Source organism: Chiloscyllium punctatum, chromosome 12, assembly GCF_047496795.1.
Source record: "Chiloscyllium punctatum isolate Juve2018m chromosome 12, sChiPun1.3, whole genome shotgun sequence".
NCBI classification, from domain to species: Eukaryota; Metazoa; Chordata; class Chondrichthyes; order Orectolobiformes; family Hemiscylliidae; genus Chiloscyllium; species Chiloscyllium punctatum.
Genome location: NC_092750.1, coordinates 28,027,704 through 28,051,492, shown reverse-complemented (window position 1 = coordinate 28,051,492; position 23,789 = coordinate 28,027,704). Strand labels below are relative to the sequence as shown.

At 40.2% G+C, this 23,789-nt stretch overlaps 1 protein-coding gene and 1 long non-coding RNA gene across 3 annotated transcripts in view; one reads left to right on the top strand and one right to left on the bottom strand.

Annotated features, from left to right (window-relative positions):
• Positions 1–6,845: 6,845 nt before the first annotated feature.
• On the bottom strand, positions 6,846–21,278 carry LOC140483728 (uncharacterized). Its single transcript, XR_011962023.1, has 3 exons — positions 20,771–21,278; positions 8,192–8,696; positions 6,846–7,251 (listed from the first exon to the last, which is right to left on the bottom strand). It is a non-coding gene; the product is annotated as an uncharacterized lncRNA (long non-coding RNA).
• The window catches only part of raf1b (Raf-1 proto-oncogene, serine/threonine kinase b), a 105,151-nt gene continuing 101,627 nt past the window's right edge, over positions 20,266–23,789 (top strand). Inside the window, exon 1 of one of the 2 annotated variants that reach the window (XM_072582194.1) lies at positions 20,266–20,620. The gene's annotated coding sequence lies outside the window, so the exon portion shown is untranslated. Of the gene's footprint in view, positions 20,630–23,789 lie in introns of both variants that reach the window. The other variant, XM_072582195.1, reaches the window with a different exon arrangement.

The following is a 23,789-nucleotide window of genomic DNA, read 5'->3' as shown; positions in this document are numbered from 1 at the left end:
TTTTGTGCAGGCGACCTGAGATTTAAAGACAAGACATCGTTGTATCAGAGCCATTAACACGATTCAGTCTGCATTTCAAAGCTACGAGTTCCTGCTCTTTCTTTAAAATATGACATTGATAGTTTGTAAAATATACTGTACTTTTGGGATTCAGAATAAAGTAGGACTTAGCCTCCTACCTCACCCTGCATCAAAGTGTCATTACATCGTGGCAGGCTTACAACTAATTTCTATTATGAACGTAGACATTTTAGAGACGATTGGTGAAACACCTGTGGAGTTAAGATATTTAAATAGGAAAATTATCAGGAGTATCCTTTTGATGACCGTGTCATATTGTGTAATTAGTTAACATCCTTTACTTGAGTCTTATTGTTAAATGTAGATTTAGTTTTTCATGTACATTCCCTACTGATAGCATTTTAATGTATTGAATAGTGTATTCTCAAGATTCTTACTGTCCACTTAATTTGTAATTAGCTCTCTTAACAGGAAGACCTGTATTGCATTTTAAGGCAAATTACTCCATAATGCAGAATGCAAATCAGTGTAGCTGCGCAGCACCTAAGGAATCTGACTTTATGAACTACATGTCTGTTTATGTGGATAACCTGAGATGGTTGCATTATTCTCCATTGAGTTTTCTGTATTTTCTACACTGAAAGCTAGAAGTTCAAAGATCTAATGGAACAGAGCTGAATGCCCATGAATTCCAATTCTGCACATTTTAAATTATATTTAATGCGTCTCTGGTATCACCCCACTAACAATAATAATGGGCATTTAAATTGTATCTTTTAATGGAGTAAAATATCCAAAGGCATTTCATGGAAACAATCAGACACAAGTTAACCTCAAACAAAAGAAGACGATAGAAAGCTCAGTCAAAGATAGATTTAATGAAGTACCTTAAAGTATGAGAGAAAGGGAACAGAAAAATAGTGGTTATATTATTATAGGGTTAGTGATTGAGACACCTGGACCAATGACCCAGAAATGTCAGTTCTATGCCCTGCTGTGACAATGGAGGAATTTAGATTTGTTTCTAATCAAGTTGTTCAGGAGGTGTTTTGACGCATCTGGAGCAAATGGAATGTGAACCCAGGCCCCCTGACTCAGATAGGGTCACAATCACTGCTCCACAACAGCCCTAATGGAGGAACTTAAAATTAATCAATCAAACCTGAATTTATTAAAAAAAATTGTATTAGTAATGACAGTCACAATCACTATACTTCTATGAAATCCATCTAATTTGCTAATAATCCTTTGGGAAGAAAACCAGTCCTTAGTACTCTTGGTCTGCCCTACATGATACCACTCCATAAAACTAAGAGGGTGATATCCATTGGATAGTATGCAGAAAATGCTGATGGGCATGTACACAGGGATGCTTCGTACCTTGTGTAGTTCATTGCCTTTTGAATTGGTCCAGCAATTTTCTCAGTTCTATTAGACTGCTATAAAAGAGCTTTGTAAAATCAAAAACCAGGCAGAACAGCCAGCATTGACTTGAGACGTTGGATTCATGAATGTCAAAGACTCTCTTACATCCACCTCACTAACACCTGGGACTTGTCAAAAAATTGGGAAAGCTGATGAACCTGAGTGAATGTTTGATAGGGATGTATTATGGTCAGCAATGAATCACTCTTGTACATTCTTTTGGTGTTTTTCCCTGTTCAATCCTCTGCAGTGATGTCCCACTGGCTACATCATGATTGTTGGAGGGCTGCATACTCCTTTTTGGGAAAGATGCCCTTGAGCAGTTCAGGCCTTAAGGTTGGGCTTTTGACCATACCATTTCTGCATTGTGAATAGCAGTCTGGGTGGGCAATTTGACAGACAACCGTGGGGACACTGGTGGGAGGACATATGCTGACATCCTGAACAAGGACAACAGAACTTTGCAGAATGGAGCCAATGTCACTCCCCTTTGGAAATGCCTCTGATCAGTTGGAGCAGAGCTCACTACACTAAAACATTGAAAGATCCTTTTTGTACTAATATTCACAGCTGTGATTGTAGCACTTTGAGCATGGTTGGCAACAAATTGAAATTTCATGATCTCTGTTTGAATTTCTACTGCAGCACTCAAACTTGCTTCTGTTCTGCTCTAGGTGTTATGATGCAGGCACACCATGCTGTGGTGTGCACATGTTCTCATGAAGTTAGCTACAAATTCAATGCTGAAAAGATATATTCCAAGCTCTGTACAATGGGTCAAGTTGGAGCCAAGCTCCTCCATGCTATCTGACAGTAACAGTAGGCAATCTACCATGTCTGTTAACACACAAATAATTTTTGTGTATATATCCATCAGCCTTTTCTGGATACTATCCAATTGATATCCTCTTAGTTTTATGGAAAGTAACCTACGTACACACTCACGTTGAGGTGGTGGCACATATAGAATTCTTTTGTGTCTATCTTCGTGCAATTTAGTCATGCCCAATATGTCATCACATGTGCATCCAATTTCTATGCTAGCGTCTTAAGTACGTGCAGTACTCGTGCCTCAAATGATGGCTGCACATGTGAGTTCTGATTGACGGTGTTTCTTCGTCATCAGTGGCTTGCTCTATTTGGTCTTTACAATCTATCACCACTGCCTAACAGATGGTAGTTCTTGGATGTCTGAAAGCAGAAAGGCACAAGAATAAAGTTGAGGATAAAGTCGTAAGAGGCCTGTACTGAAATTTGTTACAAATATCAAATTGTAGGATTCATATATTGTAGAAATATAACTTCTTAATTTCAGGAATTCATGTGTTACATGCAAGATAAATTTAAAAAACATGGGTTTGACAAACTTGTAAACACCACTAAATTAGTACAATTCAAAGGCTGGTCAACATTTAAAGGGGTTAAAGTTAGAGAAGTGAAATAGTAAATGACAGGTTACCCTCAATTGGTTTTGTAATGGAGTGGCCAGTCTGGTAAAATTAAAGTTGTTCCCAGTTAGAGATATAAATTCTTTACTTGGGTCTCAGAATCAAAGGGATGTTATTGAAGGTAAATTTGATTTCCGTGAATCACTGTCGAGGACCATTGCCAGAGGTGCCCATTAGTGTGGAGACATTTCTAGGAAGGCTTCCTGGTTTCATACTTATTTATTTTTTTCCACAGAAAAATGCAGTCAGAGTTTAGATCAGTTTGGAAGTAGTGTCAAAAGTGTTTTGGAAAAGAATAAGACCATAAAAAGTAGGAGACATAGTGGACCATTTGGTCCATTGTGTCTGCTCTGCCATTCAGTGAGATCATGGATGATCTTCAGCGACTTCCGTGCTTTTCTCTTATTACCCTTCATTTCATTATAGATCAAAAATCTGGCAATCTCAGCCTCAAATATGGATGAGCCTTGATATCACCCTGTGCAAAAGAATTCAACATTAACTACCTTGGTTGAAAAAATTCTCTAAATCTGTCTTAAGTTGAAGAAACTATGTCTGTATTCTCTAGAGTTTCAAAGAATGAGAGGTGATCTCACTGAAACTGACAAAGCTCTTACAAGGCTTGACAGGGTGGATATAGACAAAATATTTCCCATGGTTGGTGATTCAGGATAAGAGGAGAAAGTGAGGACTGCAGATGCTGGAGATCAGAGCTGGAACTGTGTTGCTGGAAAAGCACAGCAGGTCAGGCAGCATCCAAGGAACAGGAGAATCGACGTTTCGGGCATCAGCCCTTCTTCAGATTCAGGATAAGAAGCAGGCCATTTCTGATTCGGATGAGAAGGAAGTTTTTCACTTGTAAAGTGGTGAATCTTTGAAATTCTGTACTGCAGCAGGCTATGGAAATTTAGTCATTTGAGCAGCCTCAAGACAAAATCAATAGTTTCTAGAGACTAATTCCATTAAGAGAGTGGAGATAGTGGAGGAAAATGGCATGGAGGAGATGATCAAAAATGGTGGAGCAGGCTAAAATTGCTTGTTTCTATACTCCCAACTTAAAAGTTATTGGCCTCCCTTGAGATCAAATGTGTTATCTGCCAATGTACATCATTATGGAATGAGAGGCATGTGAGATCTCAGAAAGTAGGTTGATAGTTATAGTCGTTAGCCATGGTCTCTGCAATGGCTGCCCAATTATGACCACCACCATCTACTTATTAGAGATGAGGATATGCAGCTGTGCCTCACCCTTGCCTTGCTTCCAATTGTTTGTGTGATTCCTTGAGCTGGCCCATCATTGCAGGAATCATAGTGATCAGGCCCACTTAATTTCAGTCCAAGTATTGTGTTAGTCTCCTGATGGCAGCAAAATCTCACCCAATTAAGTTGAAGGATGGCTCATTAATGAGCCGTTTGACACTTATTATTACTGTAATTCACTGGTGTATCAGGGTTAAATAAGTCGCATAGCTTTCCTCACTTCCAGGGACTGTGCGGCAAGAGATTGTAATCTCCTTTGTCTGGGTCACTTGCTAAGATTATAGGACTCAGGAGGAGGAGGAGCACTGAAAGTCAGCACCTACCGTTTTGCCAATACCCCTCTGATTCTATAAGTATATGAGAAATAAAAGGATGATTGGGCCAAGAGTTGAGAGTGTGTTGCTGGAAAAGCACAGCAGGTCAGGCAGCATCCAAGGAGCAGGAAAATTGATGTTAATGGCCCAAATTGGCCTTATTAATATTCTTTGACTCAGAGTCATAGAGATGTACAGCATGGAAACAGACCCTTTGGTTCGACCCGTTCATGCTGACCAGATATCCCAACCCAATCTAGTCCCACCTGCCAGCACCCGGCCCATATCCCTCCAAACCTTTTCTATTTATATACCCATTCAAATGCCTTTTAAGTGTTACAATTGTACCAGCCACCACTTCCTCTGGCAGCTCATTCCATACACGTACCACCGTCTGCACAAAAACATTGCCCCTCAGGTCTCTTTTATAAACTTTCCCTTCTCACCCTAAGACTATGCCCTCTAGTTCTCGACTTCCCCCACCCCAGGGAAAAGATTTTTGTCTATTTACCTTATCCATTCCCCTCATAATTTTGAAAACCCCTATAAGGTCACCCTCCGACGCTCGAGGGAAAACAGCCCCACCTGTTCAGCCTCTCCCTATAACTCAAATCCTCCAACCCTGGCAACATCCTTGTAAATCTTCTCTGAACTCTTTCAAGTTTCACAACATCTTTCCAACAGGAAGGAGATCAGAATTGCACGCAATATTCCAACAGTGGCCTAACCAATGTCCTGTACAGCCACAACATGACCTCCCAACTCCTGTAGTCAATACTCTGACCGATAAAGGAAAGCATACCAAATGCCTTCTTCACTATCCTATTTACCTGTGACTCCACTTTCAAGGAGCTATATTTCGGCACTCCAAGGTCTCTTTGTTCAACAACACTCCCTAGGACCTTACCATTAAGTGTATAAGTCCTGCTAAGATTTGCTTTCCCAAAATGCAGCATCTCACATTTATCTGAATTAAATTCCATCTGCCACTTCTCAGCCCATTGGCCCATCTGATCAAGATCCTGTTGTAATCTGAGGTAATCTTCTTCGCTGTCCACTACACCTCCAATTTTGGTGTCATCTGCAAACTTACTAACTGTACCTCTTATGCTCACATTCCAAATCCTTATTAATAAAACTTCTATCTCACCAAATGTGATAATCAAGACATATGTCAAGAAACAGAGAAGGTTCTTGGGAAATTCAGTTCTCTGCTTGTTCTGAAGGACCTCTGTGGGTTTGGTAGATGTTTTCAAGGATCTTTGGTGTTTAGTGGAATTAAGTGACAGATCTATCAATGAGTTCAATCAATAATCCAGGTTAATAGCATCTTGTTCAAGTTTTAAAGCAGCACATTTGTCATATAGAAGTGATTTGATTCAAATCTACCAACTTTTATGATGATTTTTGTGGGATCAAGAATAAGAGTTATCTTCTTCCACAACCTGAAATATCTTAAGGCCTGCTGTTTTATTCCATTTGATAATTGTCTCCCCTGGGTTTCCTCTATGTCTTGCAGATGTTGTTAATTAGTTTGTTTGTTTATTTTTTGTAAACATTCTGCCAATTAGAATTGTTTGCTAAATTCAACTAATTTGCTAATTTTCCAAAAAAACAGTAATGGAAGAAATAATCAATAACCTGTTTTTGTAATATTTGCTGAGAGACATATTGTTTTTGACATCAGAAGACCTTACTTTTTCTTCTTGGAATTGTGCCCTGGCACTTTTTATGTTCTTGTGAGATTGCAGACAATTTGACCTGCTAACAACAACTTGCATTTATATAGTGTCCCTCAGAACGTTTTAAAGTCCTTCACACATTAAGTTGCTTTGAATTAAATGACAAGTTGTCAATATTTCACACGTACTGCAGAGGTTTGTCATATTCTTCAGTTTTACCTTCAGATGTCAAATTAATGCAAGACTTTGATCCTTGCACAACAGTATCTCATATTATTTCATTTATACAATTCTTTACACTGCTAAAGCAGAATCTAAAGTTTTCATCCTTTACACTTAATCATTAACAGGTGACTAAATGTATTCATTAACAATATAAATTCATACTCTATTAGTGGGATGCCACCAGCAATATGGTATTTGTTATCATTTGAAAAGAAAATTTAAGTGTCACAAAGTGTGATTACTGTAAGTTTACATAAACCAGTCAATAGGTAGAAAATACCTTTCAGTGCTTCAAAATAAATCTTACTTGGTATGATCTTTACATTCAATTCTGAATTACATATTTAATTATAATGCATGATAAATGAATATTAAATTACATCATTTGAGCACATTGAATGGAATTCTGAAGAAGTCATGCTGAATTTGAAATGTTAAATCTGTTTCTCTCTCCATAGATGCTGCAGAAATTGAGTTAATCCAGTACATTTTGTTTTTATTTGTTTTCAAGTATACCGCATTAAAATGGTAGTGATAATGGAAAGGATATTATCAAGGACATGTCAAATTTCAGGTTTATGAAAAAGTAATTCCAAAAACTCATATCACAATGTTAAAAGCAAATGGTTACAGCATTTTCATTGTTGGATTTTAGAACATGTACATATTAAATTTTACAATAGTCCAACCATGACCACGCTTCAAAAGATTCCATTGGTTGTAAACTGCTTTTTATTATGCTGATGTCATCCAAAGTACTTTTTCACTCCCAAAGCTTCAAGCTCTTAAAGAGACCCGAAAAAGAACAGATCTCTCTCAGTTCAATTCAGTATCAAGTGTCATTGATGTTTATAGTGATGTTCAGGCTTGAATGTCCTACAATCAAAGATCAAAAATTGGTTAAAGTGCCTTAGTCACTATCCTAAATCATTTTCGACTGAAAATGAATGTATTTTCTATATTCTCAGTGCTGAAATGTGGAAAATGTTCTGATTTTTGTCATTTTTAAAAATATGCAACAGGTCATAAGGGCTAGATTTTGCCATGGTCTTCAAGAGCTTGACATTAGAATTAAATATGCATCAATGCTCATCCTTGCCAGCAAAGTGAATGGCTTACCAATTTCTGAGGCAGCCTCCTAACTGACCACTTCCACCATTCTTGATTTGATTGGTCTAATTGAAGGTTGGAAGCCTGCCAACTTAGTGGAGCTATACTTGCTGGGCTTTGTAGCAGTGCATAAATAAAAAAAAACAAATCTCACTTTAAGGATGGAGGCAGAAACCCCTCTGCTGGATCAGATTTAGCCACAATGTGACCTTTTATATTCACTTCATCAATGGGTTATTGAGCCTTTGTCTCTGATAATCCCTCAGCCTGTCACAGGGCTGGCGGTGTCCACATTCACCAATGGCAAAATACTGGCAGACTGCAAAAGTGTACATAATTGGAACTGTAAGAAGGATTTACTGTCTGCCCCCAAGGATATCTAATTCTTAATTTTTCCCACCAGTTGGATTGTATTAAAGAGCTATTTTGACATGGACACTGAAATAACTCCACAAGAGGCCGGTATGCCATCACTAAGACATCCTTTATTTACATGTCCCTGACATATCCTCCCCTATTTTTTTTCAGTTCCTGTACTGCCAAGCTTCCAATCACTTGCCTGTGCCTACCACTGTCTCCTACATGGCAGTCCCGGGGAATAGCAAAACTGGGATTCTGTTATTTCATGGGCCAGACATCAAAGATGTGGTTGTGGATGTCTCAGTTTGGCACATGGAGGAATACTTCAGTGAGATAACCTCATTACCTAAATATTCTGGCATTCCTTGTCAAATCCTGTTGTATCTTGTCCAACTCCAGAGTAGAATTTCTTCCTTTTCTAAAAAATACTGGATTAACAAATACAGCACACAGAAACTTTAACAATAAATATTGTGCAGAATTCCTAATGTGGTGGAAGTGCATAATTGAAAAAAGTAGCTTCCAGATGTCAGTGTAAACACTGATTGAAATGTTTAAACTAAACAAAACCTATTTTAATCACTTCTATATAACAAAAATGCTTGTCATGTGTGTTTGCAGAGTTTTTGCTACCTTAGAGTATGAGCACAGTTTTCCATTGTAGGAATTGTCTCTGGCAGTCTGGATGATCATTGATTTATGGTGTGAGTAATGCTTTCCAAACATCAGCTGTAGCCAGTCTGCTCAGCGACTGGTCCTCAGTCTCACCCAGATCATTCATTTCCTCTTCATCTTTGGCTTCTCTCCTGTATCTTCTGGTAAGGTTTTGATTTACTCTTCTCATTTAACAGCTTTCAGAAATTCAGAAAAAGAAGAGTTCATGGTTAAAAGTGATCCTAACACTCATTGTTAGAGCCAACATTTCTTCAATGATTTTCGGGATGGAGATGGCACAGATTCTTTGGCAGCTACTGTGTTATTTCTGAGCTTAGCAAAGCAGGAATCTGCATGTTGAATCGGTTGATTTTAAGGTGTATTTGTTTCTTCAATACTAACCTACAATGTGTGAGCATGACCTTGACATTTTTGCTACTGCAGCAGAAGCAGAGAATCATTGAAGATCTAATAGATATTCACAACTTGGGACGGATAGAGATTCTTACGTTGCCAGTTGAAGTTCTTGTAAAGGCTGAAACTGTTTTGACTTGATAAAGACGATCCATTTGTGAGCACTGTATCAATGTTAAATGTCTTGCTGCTTTGGCATAGGGCTGGTGGTGTTGGCCATGTGTGAGGGTTAACCATAAGTTGCATCTTTAAAAGGTTGAGAGACTATCTTGGAGTTAGCATGACAGAGAATATTTCGCTTCTTCTGAACCTCACAAAATTCTTTTAAGTGCTTAGTTGATCTCTTTTCAGGCTGCATAGACTAATAGTGCAATGCATGCTCTCATTGGTAGCTTCACAATCATGGAGTGGTACAGAAGAAGGTCATTGGGTCTATTATACCTATGCCAAGTACCTGCAAAAACAGCTCACTTCCTCTCAGATCCTGCCTTCACACCACAGTCCTGAAAATCTTCTCAGGTGATCATCCAATTCCCTACTGAGAGTCGTGAATGAATTTACCTCCACCACACTGTCAAGCAGAGCATTACAAATCCCAACCACTCCCTGGGTAAAAATAAAATTCATGTGTCATTTCTGTTTTTTTGCCAGTCATTTTAAATTGGTATCCTTTCTTAACCCTTTCATCAATGGAATATTTTCTTCCCATATACTCTTGTCATGTAATTTGGACATATTCATCAGTGTTGCTGACATAAAATCCAGGGCATCACTTTGATGTTACACAGGATTGATCAGAAATGTCTGTAGGACCTTGCGACAGAGATTACTGAAATTGGCAGGACATGTATTTGAATTCTCAGTCATATACCCCTCCACAGAGACAATAGAATGAAAACAACACCAAATGGAAAAAAAGATGCTCTGGTGAAGTACATTTTTAAGAAGTACCTTCAAGTTTGGGTCTCTGGATTAAAAAACACAGGGTCACCCCCCAAATGCACAGGAGAATTCAGTCAGCAGGATGACCAGTCAGAGACAAGTTACCCATTTAAGCAGAATGGAGGTCCTACAGACATTTCTGATCAATCCTGTGTTCCTCCAATCACAGGCTGGTTCTCTACTGTTCATTAGTGATCCTTTTAATAACCTATGAACAGAGGAGTAGGAAGCATTTAGGAAATTAGTGTAGGCAGTGAGGGTTTTGCTGGGGGAGCTAGAGCTGCCTTAGGCTGAGGGGGGGTTTGGATTTTGAGACTTTTGCTTGGACAAGAATCTTGGGGTTTTTCCACGTACCATGATCTTTGCTGGGCCATAATTGAGGCTGTCTACTCGGGGCAGTGGGTTGATGTTTAAAAGAGGTGTGGAGAGGGAAGAGGAGGATGGTACGAGAGGGGTGTAGGAAGAAGACGAAACTTCAAGAGGGATGGGAGGGAGAATGGAGAAGTGAGGACTGCAGTTGCTGAAGCTCAAAGTTGAGAGTGTGGTGCTGGAAAAGCACAGCAGGTGAAAGATACACCCCCCCCTCCTATTTATATCTCAGCCCCCGGCCCACAACCCTCATTCCTGATGAAGGGCTTATGCCCGAAATGCCGATTCTCCCTCACCTTGGATGCTGCCTGACCTGCTGTGCTTTTCCAGCACCACATACTCTACTCTGGGAGGGAGGATGGGAAGGCTGCAAGAGGAATGAGGAGAGGACAGCTGCAAAGGAGATGGACAGAGACGCTGCAAGCAGGTGAGAGAGGGGAAACAAGATGGAGGCAGACAATGATGTACAGGAGTATGAACAGTGTTAACCCTGTTCAAACTCGCTAACTTTGAAAATTTGAAATCATACAAGTATTGAATTCCTTGCAAATGACCGTGGAATTCATTTTTGACCCCTGTGAGACATTATCTGAGTCATAGAGATTGAAATGAACCAGAATGGTGGTGAAACTTTGCTGCTCAATGTTTTGCATGGTATCAAAGGAACTAAGTCCACATATGGCCACACATATCCTTCTTCTCTTCCTCCTCCTCCCAAAAACATTTCCACAAAGCATTTGGGAAAGGAGGAAAATGCAACGTGAAAGTTGACTTGATTCCAACCTCCACTTTCAGATAAACTCACCAAAGTCTAACTCAGTGTGTGTCACCAGAGATGAACAGGAAGTTAGGGTTAGTGAAAATCCATTTAGCTCAACCCTCGTTTCTTCCACATTCCCTAGTAATCAGAGCTTGAGGCCTAGTCTGCCTCTCTATAACTCTGCTTCTTAGCTGAAATGGCAAAAAAAAGTTTTATTAGTCAACTCAGCTCCTTGGCACTTTTAAATGTTCATTTTTACTGATTGTGTTTATTATAATTATTATTTTATTACTTTGGAAATGGGTTGCTTTTGTACCAAATGTTTTATCTCTGAAAATCCATCACCATTCCCTCCTAAATGAGAGAAATACTGAAATTGATTGCCCATCCCATGCAGAAAGGTTGGTTAACCCTGAAATGGATTAATTGTAGGTTCAGTAGTCCTATATTTAAATGATAAGTGTCTACAAAGTACTTTAGAGTCCTCTTAATGATTGACTAACCAGATAAATCAATAGGGCAGGATTCAACTTTTATCACCAGAAGGTTTTAGACTATATTTGGCCCCAGGGAGCCCAATAGCAGACCTTCCTCAGAAAGCAGCAATGCTAAAGAAAACTATATTCCATTCTATATAAACATAAGAAGGGAATATCTACTATTTTGCTGAGTTTACCTCCCTGAAACCACCATTAATTCTTGGATGTCTAGAAAATAGCCAATAAATGTGTTTAAGTTGAAATCTTAAAAGATGGATTTTGCAGTCAGTGACAGTGAGTTGGTGATAACGTTTGTCATTGACATCAAAGAAAGGTGCCCACTAAAATCGCGAGATGGGACTTACATAGAAGAAGGTGATAGGAGCAGGAGGAGGCCATTTGGCTCTTCAAGCCTGCTCTGCCATTCATCACAATCATGGCTGATCGTCCAACTCAATAGTCTAATGCTGCTTTCTCCCCATAACCTTTGATCCCATTTGCCCCAACTACTATATCTAGCTGCCTCTTGAATACATTAATTGTTTTGGCATCAACTACTTCCTGTGGTAGTAAATTCCACAGGCTCATTTCTTTGGGTGAAGAAATATCTTCTCATCTTTGTTCTAAATGGTCTTTCCCGAATCCTCAGACTGTGACCCCTGTTTCTGAACACACCCATTGGAGACATCTCCCTGCATCTACCCTGTCTGGTTCTGTTAGAATTTTATAATTCTCTATGAGATTCCTGCCTCCCCCCTCTTCTTCTGAACCCCAGCAAAAACAATCCAAACCTAGTCAATCTCAGTTCCGCCATCCTGGAATCAGCCTGGTAAACCTTTGCTGCACTCCCTCAAGAGCAAGAATATCCTTCTTCAGAAAAAAGGAGATCAAAACTGCACACAATATTCTAGGTGTGGCCTCACCAAGACCCTGTATAACTGCAAAAACACATCCCTGCACTCGAAACCTCTCACAAAGAAGGCCAATGTACCATTCGCCTTCTTTACTGCCTGATGTATCTGCATGCCTTCTTTCAGCAATTGGTGCACAAGGATATCCAGCCTCATTACACACTCCCAACTCCCAATTTACAGCCATTCAGTTAGTAAACTGCCTTCTTGTTTTTGCTTCCAAACTGAACAACCTCACATTTATCCAAATTATACAGCATTTGCTATTTATTGGCCCCCTCACTCAACCTGTTCAGATCATGCTGAAGGATCTCTGCATCCTCATCACAATTCACAGTCCATTGTGGACAAAATCTTCATTGTAATTTGATTCGAGAGCAAATTACAGGAATCTCCAGTGACCAGTAACATTATTTCATCAAACATGCAATGCAACTGATCATATTGAAGTGTTTTCAGACAGTATACCTGGAAGTAAAATTATCCTACACTTTTAATGACTCTACAAAGCAAAATGAAAATTGTGACATACATATAGGTTAAGATGGGGGCTGAAAGAACCATATACCGTTGTCAGTAAGGATAGGCGAAAATACCTCCACACACTAATCCTCAACACAGGTGCCTGCAAGGCTGCATACTCAGTTCCTTACTATACTCCTTATACACTCATGACTATGTGGCCAAATTCAGCTCTAACTCCATTTACAAATTTGCTGATGATACCACTGTAATGGGTTAGAACTCAAACAACAAAACAGATAGACACAGCTCGGTGCAATGGTATAAACAATCTCACAGTTGTGCTAGCCACTGTGCCACTCAGAACATATCCATTGCCATGAAGAATAATCTTTGTTAACAAAACAAAGGAGCTGGTTATTGACTGAAAGAAGCAGAGTGGAGGACACTCTGTGTCAATGGTGCTGAGGTGGAGTTGGTCGAGCTCTTTAAAGTGTAAATATCACCAATGATCTATCCCGATCCATCCATGTTGACACTGCTGTCAAGAAAGCACACCAACACTTCTACTTCATGAGAAAGTTAAGGAAATTTGGCATGTCCACAAAGACTTTTACCAATTTTTATAGATGCACCATAGTTGGTATCCTTTCCGGATGCATCACAGCTTGGTTTAGAAACTGCTATGCCTAACATTCCAAGACTGCAAGAAGTTACAGAGAGTTATAAACATAACCCAGTCCATCATGAAAACCAGCCTTCCATTGACTCAGTATACACTCTCCTCTGCCTCGGGAAACAGCCAACATTATCAAGGATCATTCCCACTCTGGCTATACTCTTTTTCACCCTCATCCATTGGGCAGAAGGTACAAAAGTTTGAAAACATGTACCAACAGATTCAAGAACAGCTTCTTCCCCAGTGGACTGTTATCAGACTTATGAACGGACATCTCATGTATAGTTCTCTGCACATTCTATGTAGCTGTAATACTACATTCTGCATCCTATTCTATTACCCTGATGTACTTATATAAGGTATGATTTGTCTGGTTAGCATGCAAAACAATACTTTTAGAGTCATAGAGTCATTTTCACTATATCTCAGTACATGTGATAATAATAAATCAAATCAAATAAAAAATATCATGGCAATTTGTTTTAAAAATTAATTTTTACAATGTTAAGTTTTTCTATCTTTTAAATATTTGATGTAGAAATTTTTTTCAGGGTTTGAGCACTTATTGAGCAACAATCATGATGAAGTACATCATTAAAAATACAGCTGTGGCTCATTCAACAAGGCATAACCTTTCTAAGAGTTCGTATAGTGAGGCATAAAAATAGAAGTTTTAATTTAGTGGAATGATTTCTAAAGTTTTCAATGGCACACATCTATGAAGTGGAAATTTCAATGGCACACATCTATGAAGGGTCAGAGCAATAGTGACAGCAACATCTGAATTTCTATGTTTACCTGCTAATGTACAGATAGCAGAAATAACTATTACTTTAAAAGGTGAACGCAGACAATTTTGCTGATGGTTACAACTATAAAAACTGGTTAATTGTGATCTGATGTTACAACATGAATCCCATGACCTAATTAATTTGCATCAGAATGGTGGACAACATGTCCTATTAAAGGTATCCACACTGCCAATTTTAGTTCATTCAGAATAGAATCCCTACAGTGTGGAAACAGGCCATTTGGCCCAACAAGTCCACACCAACCCTCAGAGTATTTCGCCCAGACCCATTCCCCTACCCTATTACTCAACATTTCCCCAGACCAATGCATCTAATCTACACATCCCTGAACACCATGGGCAACTTCGCATGGCCAATTCACCTAACCTGCACATCTTTTGGATTGTGGGAGGAAACTGGAGCACCCAGAGGAAACCCACGCAGACACGAGAAAAATGTGCAAACTCCCCACAGACAGTCATCCAAGGCTGGAATCAAACCTGGGTTCCTAGCACTACGAAGCAGTTGTGCTAGCCACTGTGCCACTCAGAACAAATCCATTGCCATGAAGAATAATTCAAATTATACCATTATGACATGAAAAATCTGACAAACTCATAAAACCAATGAATTAAGTCTATGTTAAAGAGTTAAATACACAATTCATATTTCCCATTTAACCTTCATAGCACACCAGTATTACTCCTGCCTGTGAAATTGGGAATCATCCATTTATTCGATCATTTCAGCCATGTTACATTTGTTGCACTAGATGGCAGTGCAGTCCATTTTAACCTAATCCTTCCATTAACAGTGATCATTTTGAGGTAACTCAAGATATAGTTAGCTTTCAATTTCCTTCTACTAACACCATAATCCTGAAATTCCTATTAAAGCATCTTGTTTGAGTCCATGTCTGAATCCCTCAAAGTAGGTTGGGCCCTGCTATTGTACGCAAATACTTCACAGCAAAATTAGAAATGGCATTCTATATGACTACATCAATAGTAAACAGTCTCTCATTACCCTTCTCAATCTTTCTGTGGCCTTTGACACAATTAACCATATTGCCCTCTGCAGTGTCATTCCAACATCTTCCTAGGAGGAACATTATTATCTACTACCTAGCAACAACTCCATCCCCCTTCCTGGCATATTTGAGATGTTCCTATATGCATAGCATTATGAAGACTGCCTATTTCCACTTCTGTACCATTGTTTGGCTCCTGACTCCATTTTGCCAATGAATGCCTCACCCAGGTCTTGACTTGGCTATTCCAACTCACACCAGACCAGCTATCTACTTCATACACTCCAAAATACTTGAACTCATCCAAAACATAGATAGAAACATAGAAAATAGGAGCCGGGGTAGATCATTCAGAGCTTCAACATGATTATGTCTAATCAGCCAACTCAGTACCCTGCTGTCTCTTCCTCCTCATACCATTTGATTCCTTTAATCTTAAGAATGTATTTAATTCCTTTTTGAAAATTTTCATGTCCTAACATGCACCAAGTTTGATTCAACCATAACCTTTGTGCATGCTAGCCCACATTGGTTTCTAATTTTTAAGTTCTTATCTTTGTTTTTGAATCCTTTCTTCATTTCATTCCTCCCTAGCTCTGTAATCTCCTCCAGTTCTCCAAGGTAGGCAATATTGCAACACTTATCTCTTGAGCACTTAAAAATTTTAATCACTCCACTATTGGCAATTGTGCATTCATTTGGAGGATCATAAAGCTATTTTTTTGTTCATTCATTGGATGTGAATATTGCCGGCTGGGCCAACGCTGATTGCCTATCTGTAATTCCCTTTGAGAATGTGGTAATGAGTTGGCTTCTTGAACTGATGCATTTCATTGTATACCCACAATGCTATCATGGAGGCAGTTTCAGGGTTTTGGCCCAGTGAGATTCAAGAATTGGCATTATATTTTCAAGCCACTCACCATCTTGACTTGGAACAGAATGTGCAGGTGGTGGTGTGTCCATGTATCCACTGTTCATGCCCTTCTAGATGGTAGTATTTGTGGGTTTGGAAACTGTTATCTATGGAGCCGAGGTGAGCTACTGTAGTGCAACTTATACTGAGCATGGGTGGTGGAGGAAGTGAATAGTTATGAGTGTGGCACTACTAAAGCAGGATGCTTTGTCCTGGATGGTGTCAACCTTCTTGAGTGTTTTGGGAGCTGCATTTTCCCAGGTAAGTAAGGAGTATTCTATTGCAGCCCTGTATTGTGCCTTGGAGGTGGTGGACACTCTTCCCTTAAGTGAGTCAGAAGATGATTGCTGCAAGATTCTTAAGCCTCTTCCATTTAGATAAATGCGAGGTGCTGCATTTTGGACAAGCAAATCTTAGTAGGACTTATACACTTAATGGTAAGGTCCTAGGGAGTTTTGCTGAACAAAGAGACCTTGGGAGTGCAGGTTCATAGCCCCTTGAAAGTGGAGTCACAGGTAGGATAGTGAAGAAAGCATTTGGTATATTTTCTTTTATTGGTCAGAGTATTGAGTACAGGAGGTGGGAGGTCATGTTGCGGCTGTACAGGACATTGGTTAGGCCACTGTTGGAATATTGCGTGCAGTTCTGGTCTCCTTCCTATCGAAAAAATGTTGTGAAACTTGAAAGTGTTCAGAAAACATTTACAAAGACATTGCCAGGTTTGGAGGATTTGAGCAATAGGGAGAGGGTGAATAGGCTAGGGCTGTTTTCCCTGCAGCGTTGGAAGCTGAGGGGTGACCTTATAGAGATTTATAACATCATGAGGGGCATGGATAGGATAAATAGATAAAGTATTTTCCCTGGGGTGGGGGAGTCCAGAACTAGAGGGCATAGGTTTAGGTTGAGAGGGGAAAGATATAAGAGAGAACTAAGGGGCAACTTTTTCACGCAGAGGGTGGTACGTATATGGAATGAGCTGCCAGAGGAAGTGATGGAGGCTAGTAAAATTGCAACATTTAAAAGGCATCTGGATGGGTATATGAATAGGAAAGGTTTGGACTGGGTGCTGGCAGGTAGGACTAGATTGGGTTGGGATATCTGATTGGCATGGACGAGTTGAACCGGAGGGTCTGTTTCTATGCTATACCTCTCTCTCTGAGTCTATTTATACACTATTAACAATGGATACTGACTCAGTAGCTTTCTCTTAAGTGACAATTTTGGCCCATCACATCTGTACTGCCAAAGATACACTAAATCTACACTTTCCAGCACTAAGGTTTTTATAACAAGCATGTAATTATATATTATAATGTGCACTTGGGTTAAGGCGATTCTGCTTTCAATCACATTTAACTTCAAACTTGTTGCGAGGATGGTGACATTTAAAAATGCTAAGTCAGCATATCTTTACAGCAATGTCATGATATTAACTTAAATTCGCACTAATCTCTATTTAAACAGAGGATGAAAACAGCATTGAGACCTAGGAAAACTTTGAAGTATTGAATCTGAAGGTGATATTGGTGTGGACAAGAGTTTTGGCAGTAATTTCTTCTTGGACTTAACCAGTAAATTTATGGAGCACATTATGGAGTTGCAAGTAGATGTCTTTCTGACAGAAGGAACATAGGTTGAAAGATCAGTCCAGGATTGAAAAGTATAATAAGGGTGTAAACAGTCTGATAAATCTTGAGACAGTAACTGTCAGTCACTGGGGTTGTACCATTGGGGTGGCACGGTGGCTCACTGTTGCCTCTCGGCGCCAGGGACCCAGGTTTGATTCCCACCTCAGGTTACTGTCTGTGCGGAGTTTGCACATTCTCCCCATGTCCGAGTGGGTTTCCTCTGGGTGCTCTGGTTTTCTCTCACAATCCAAAGATATGCAGGTTAGGTAAATTGGCCATACTAATTTACCCATAGTGTTCAGGGCTACGTAGGGTTAGGTGCATTCGTCTAGGGTAAATGTTGAGTAGTAGGGGAATGGATATGGGTGGGTTACTCTTCGGAGGATTGGTGAGGACATTTTGGGCCGAAGGGCCTGTTCAAACACTGTAGGGATTCTGTGGGGAAAAATTGTCACATTAACACATAATTTACTTCATAACATCTCATAAAAGTAGCAAATATAATCCTTGTATTCAAGAAGGAGGAAAGCTGTATGTGGGTAACTATAGGCCAATTAAAATCACATCTATTATCTGTAAGGCATTGGAATCATTAAAGGGATTATACCTTAGAAAGCCATAAAGTAGTCAGTAAGAGTCAATATCATTTAACTAAAGAGAAATCATGTTTAACAAATTTATTCGGGTTCTTTGAAGGAGTTACATGCTCTATAGATGAGTTATAATTGGAGTTCCAGATGAAATTTGATAAGATGCCACATAAATGGTAATTTGCAGAAAATAAAAGCTATCGTGGTGTAACGGGTAACACATTGCATTGATAGAAAACTAACTGGCTGACAGAAAATAGATAGTATGCATAAATAGGTCATTGTGTGATTGGATGGGATGTGTGGAGTCCTGCAGGGGTCTATGTTGTGGACTCAACTTTTTATAACTTGCATCAATGATTTAGTTGAACAGAGAAAAGTTTGAATCCCATTATAGGTAGGAATATATTGTCTGAAGAAAACGCATGGAAGTTGAAGATGAATGTCTGGCATGTAGAGTATAATGAGTTCCCTCTTTATTGTGATTGAAAGTAAATCTCACTCTCTATTCACAGTTTTCACATAATCCTTTACTAGCTGCTCCTCTATTGGTGACACTTCACTGATCAGATTGTGGCTGAAGCTCCTGGCTTTGTGGGAAATGCTGGGTCCTCACCAACATGTCCCACTATCCAGTCTTCCTCTTAAACTCAGTCTTCCAAGTCACCCCTCATCTTTGCCTGAGCCTAAACCTATCAGATCCCAATCTTTCATTAGTAGGCTCAGTTCAATTATTGCCCCTTAATTTGAAGACTATATTTGATCTAGACTGATTTAGTAGAATACCACAAGGAATTGACTAATATTCTGTGCAATGGAGGATTTTTAAATGCATATTTAGGTAAGAAATTTGAAGTGTTGCCTGAAAATTTTGGGGGTTGTCAAAATTACTTGAGGAGATTTGTTTTATATAACTGCAAAAAATGCTGCAGATGCTATAAATCTGAAGTAGAAACAGAAAATATAAGAAATATTCAACAGGTATGAGTTCTATACCTGACGCCAAAGTGGACAGTGTGATGCACCAAGGCACCTATCACAAGATGTCAAATTCACTTTAAAAAAGTGGAAAATACTGTGAACACTCAGTGGCTCAGGGCTGATTATAAATGAAAGTTTGATTATTTCGGCCCTCTCCACCAACACTGACTGACTCGAGTGTTTCTGCAGCATGTTCTGTTCGTGTTTCAGATTTTCAGCACATGCTGTATTTCATTTATACGTTGTCTTTCGCGTGGACAAATCATAGACGAACAGAATGATGTTATAAATGTTTTTTGTGTGTGTGAGAGAGTGGGTTGATTTGACACCGCTACAAGACAAACACTCTCATTTCCAAAGCTGTCGAGGTAAAAAGCTAACGGGATGGAATGGTCAAATGACCTCGGTGGAATTTCACTTGCTATTTGCAGAGCACCGTCCCCTATAGCCTGGCAACATGCTGATGGTGGCTGTAAATCCAATATCTTATTTCAACTGCTTGGCGTCTTCCAAACACTCATTTCTCAACTCTGGAGCAACAGAGAGAAAACTTTAATTTACTTTGCAATCAATTTACCAAATACTACATCTTCCTCTGACTCATACTCTGATTCAATTCTAAATTCCCTTTTGTCTTCCGCGTGAGGTAGACTTTTGTTATTCTGTGCCCCTCTCCAAGGAGCTGGGGAACTTTTTGGTAATTGTGCTTCTCTCACGAAAAACAATGCATCTTTCCCAGAGCCAGTGAACCGACTGTGGCTTTTAGATAAGCTAGATGCAGTGCGTTGTGTATGTGTGCCGGAGCAGGTATTTAGCTTTCATGCAGCGGGGTGGGGGAGGCGAGTTTGCAGGCTCTCTCAAATGGTTTGAGAGGATGGCCATTCTCCGAGGTTGGAATCGCGAATATCCTAGCTCTCCCGGCATCCTGCACGCCAGGGCTGCGATGTGAACAGAGTCTGTGATCGCAGCGGTTGGCCAGAGTGTGGGAATCAGTGTGCAAGTGGGGGAATATGATGATGTCAGCGGGCGACAAGTTTCTCGCTTAGTTATGGCGGAGGTCAACTTGAGAGAGTTGGCTAACCTTCGGATTTCCAACACGGCAGCGGGGATCGGCGCCGAGCCTTCGCCCGGCTCCCTCGACCTTTAAAGGGACAGCGATCGGTGAAAGAGTGAGTGCGGTGGGTGCACCGGGAAAGGGTTAAAGCCGTCGGTTTGTTCCCTGTTGTCTGGTTTTACTTTGTTGTTGGCTGTTCCCGGTGGCTGTCCCTATTTGCAGGAGGGCCCAAAGCGCCGAGTCTTTTAGGCTGGTCCCAAAATACCTTTTAAGTTTTCTTTTCCCCCATCCCTCATTCTCTCGATCCGAAAGGCGTAAGGCCGTTTCCCACTTGGCGGAACTCGGCAGCGACCATTGTAGAAGTTGTATGTGCACACATTGTGCAGTGTCCCTGAGTGTGCAGGGTCAGCTGCTGCCTTCTCCTCCGTTACACTTAACTCGATCTATTGTGTGCTCACATCTTTTCCTTACAAAATTCACCGAGTTTGGAGTTGGGGGTGGAGGCGGACGGATGGTTGGAGGAAGTAAACTTAGAATATTTTGAGGGGCAGAGAGAGAGAGAGAGAATCGTCTGTTTTGAGTGCAGATGTTTATTCGAGCAGAAATATCGTCAACGCACGCCGGGGCTTCAGTCGGTTCAAAACCCAAAAATCTCGCCAGTGACCCAACTCCAGAGGGTTGTCACTCTCGCTAACTAACCTGCTCTGTGACTGTGAGAAGGTTAACTTGTTTCAGTCACCAGAGAGAATTCCCGCGTGTCCCTAAACCACTAACATACAGGCAGGGTGGTGCTGGTTTGTCTGTCTCTGTCTGTGTGTGCGTGTTTGCGGGGTGGGTGGGGTTGTGAATTTTCACCCAACTGTGCAGGCAAGTAGTTCTGTTGTGCGAGGCTTCTACGAGGGGAAACACCCATTCTGGAAATAAACTCCAGACGTAGGGATCCTTTCATACTAATCGTTCATTAACTAGTAATCTTTGGGTGTGAACCTGGGTCATCCAGATCGAAGTTTGATAATGGCAGTACGGTGACTAGGAGCCAGACTTCTTTGAAACTGCCGAAGTATCTCTTAAGCTTTTTGTTGAAGGCAGAAGTTCAGTCAGAAGGCCCACAAAACATTACATCAGTATAAATGTTACAGTGTCTATCCATCCCTCTGCTCTCCCATGCTATCGATTCATATTATATTAAACAATACATTGTTATAGAGATTCCTGACACCAATGATAACTTCAAGCAAAACATTTTTGAACCATTGCTACTTGTTGCTATATCCAGTTTAGTACGTTTTCCTTTTAAAAATAAGAAAATATTGCTTGGTTTTCAGGCGATTTGCTGCTAATTGGCTACCAGCACTTCCTCCTATGCAGGGGCATTGCTTGCAATTGAGATATTTATATTTGGTAAATATGGTTTTCTGGTATATACACTATAAAACTGAATGTATTATCACCTGGTAGTACAGTAAATACTAAAGCATATGTAGGAATAAATGGTTTTCATTGACAAAACCATAGATTGAGAATAGTGTACCTTTTTGTTTTTGCAAACTGGAAGTACTGGAATACACATCTCCTAGAAATGACCCAAACCTGTTTGTTTTGGGAATCTGTAGAGTGTCTGTGTTGATTCATGCATCTGTTTGATAAGCCAATCAGGAGGTAACACTGAAAGGTATGGTGTCATATGACTATCACAGTGACATTCCAATTTTTGTCTGTAATGATCCCCAGGGGGCACCTTTCTAAATGGGTATAGGACTGTTGAATGCTGTGTGCACAATGGACTATCTCCCACACACTCCTACTACTATCTGTGGGTTTGTATAAGAAAGCATTTTGTAATTGGCATGTTTTATTTGTGAATGAACTATCAGCAATCTTGGATAACATCATCTATCAGACCAGGAAATATTAGAGGACAATACAAAGAGTTCTACTGTGTTTTGTGCTGTTGATCTGGCAAGCAATCTGTATGCAACAGCCTAAAATACACCACCAATTCTGATGCTGTCCTTGCTTAAATATGTGAGAATGGAACTGCAGAAAGACTGGTATTTCTTTGTGTGACCCTATGAATAGGAGTTAAACAAATTTGCATTCAGTTACAGTTCTGTGAATAACGACCCATGAACAACAGTCACTGTTTATGCTGGTCTAGCCTTGGGTAGGTCAATTGTAGAAATAAGGTCACATTGGGAGAGATCAAGATCTTGACACATAAGTAAATCATGCAGGAATTTGGATATATGTAGAAATATTTATTTCACCATAGGTAAGAACTACTGCATACATGAAATAAAAGTTCAAAAATATGCTGCAATGTTCGAATTCGCCTTTCAGACTAGAATGCTGTGTTATTCCCTGGCTGGCTAGATTTATTAGTCAGCAGGTCAGGCAGCATCTGAGGAGCAGGAGAGTCGACATTTCAGGCAGACACCTTTCATCAGGAGTGATGGGGGGGGAAGGGGGATGAGAGATAAATAGGAGGGTGAGGGTGGGACTAGTAGTAAGGTAGCTGGGAAGGTGATAGGTAGAGAAGCATGGATAGAGTACATAGACAAGGTCTTTTCCCTGGGGTGGGGGAGTCCAGAACAAGTGGGCATAGGTTTAGGATGAGAGGGAAAAAAATGTAAAAATTAAATAAAAATATATGAATAAGAAGACTTTAGAGGGCCAAGTGATGGCAAATGGGACTAGATTAGTTTAGGATATCTGGTTGGCATGGACAAGTTGACTGAAAGGTCTGTTTCCATGCTGTACATCTCTATGACTCTAGATTCTGGTGGGGGGTGACTGTGATAGGTCATTGGGGAGGGTGGAGCAGATAGATGGGAAGGAAGATGGACAGGTGAAGAAGGCATCTGCATCTGCAGTCCTCACTTTATCCTAAATTTATCGACTAATTGTGTTTATAACTATTGATCAGTACCATTCTAGCACTTGTAAAAGAGGAATTCTTGGTACTCTAGCAAGCAAAGGAGTTTAAGAAGGCAAGACTATCGTGGGTGAAGGCACTGGGGTGGGGGAAGTCCAGAACTAGAGGACGTAGGTTTAGCATGAGAGGGGAACGATTTAAAAGGCACCCAAGGGGCAACTTTTTCATGCAGAGAGTGGTTCGTGCATGGAATAAGATGCCAGAGCAAGTGGTGGAGGCTGGTACAATTACAGCATTTAAAAGGTATCTGGATGAATGGGTAAATAGGAAGGCTTTAGAGGGATATGGACCAAGCCCTGGCAAATGGGACTAGATTAATTTAGGGTATCTGAGGAGCATGGACAAGTTG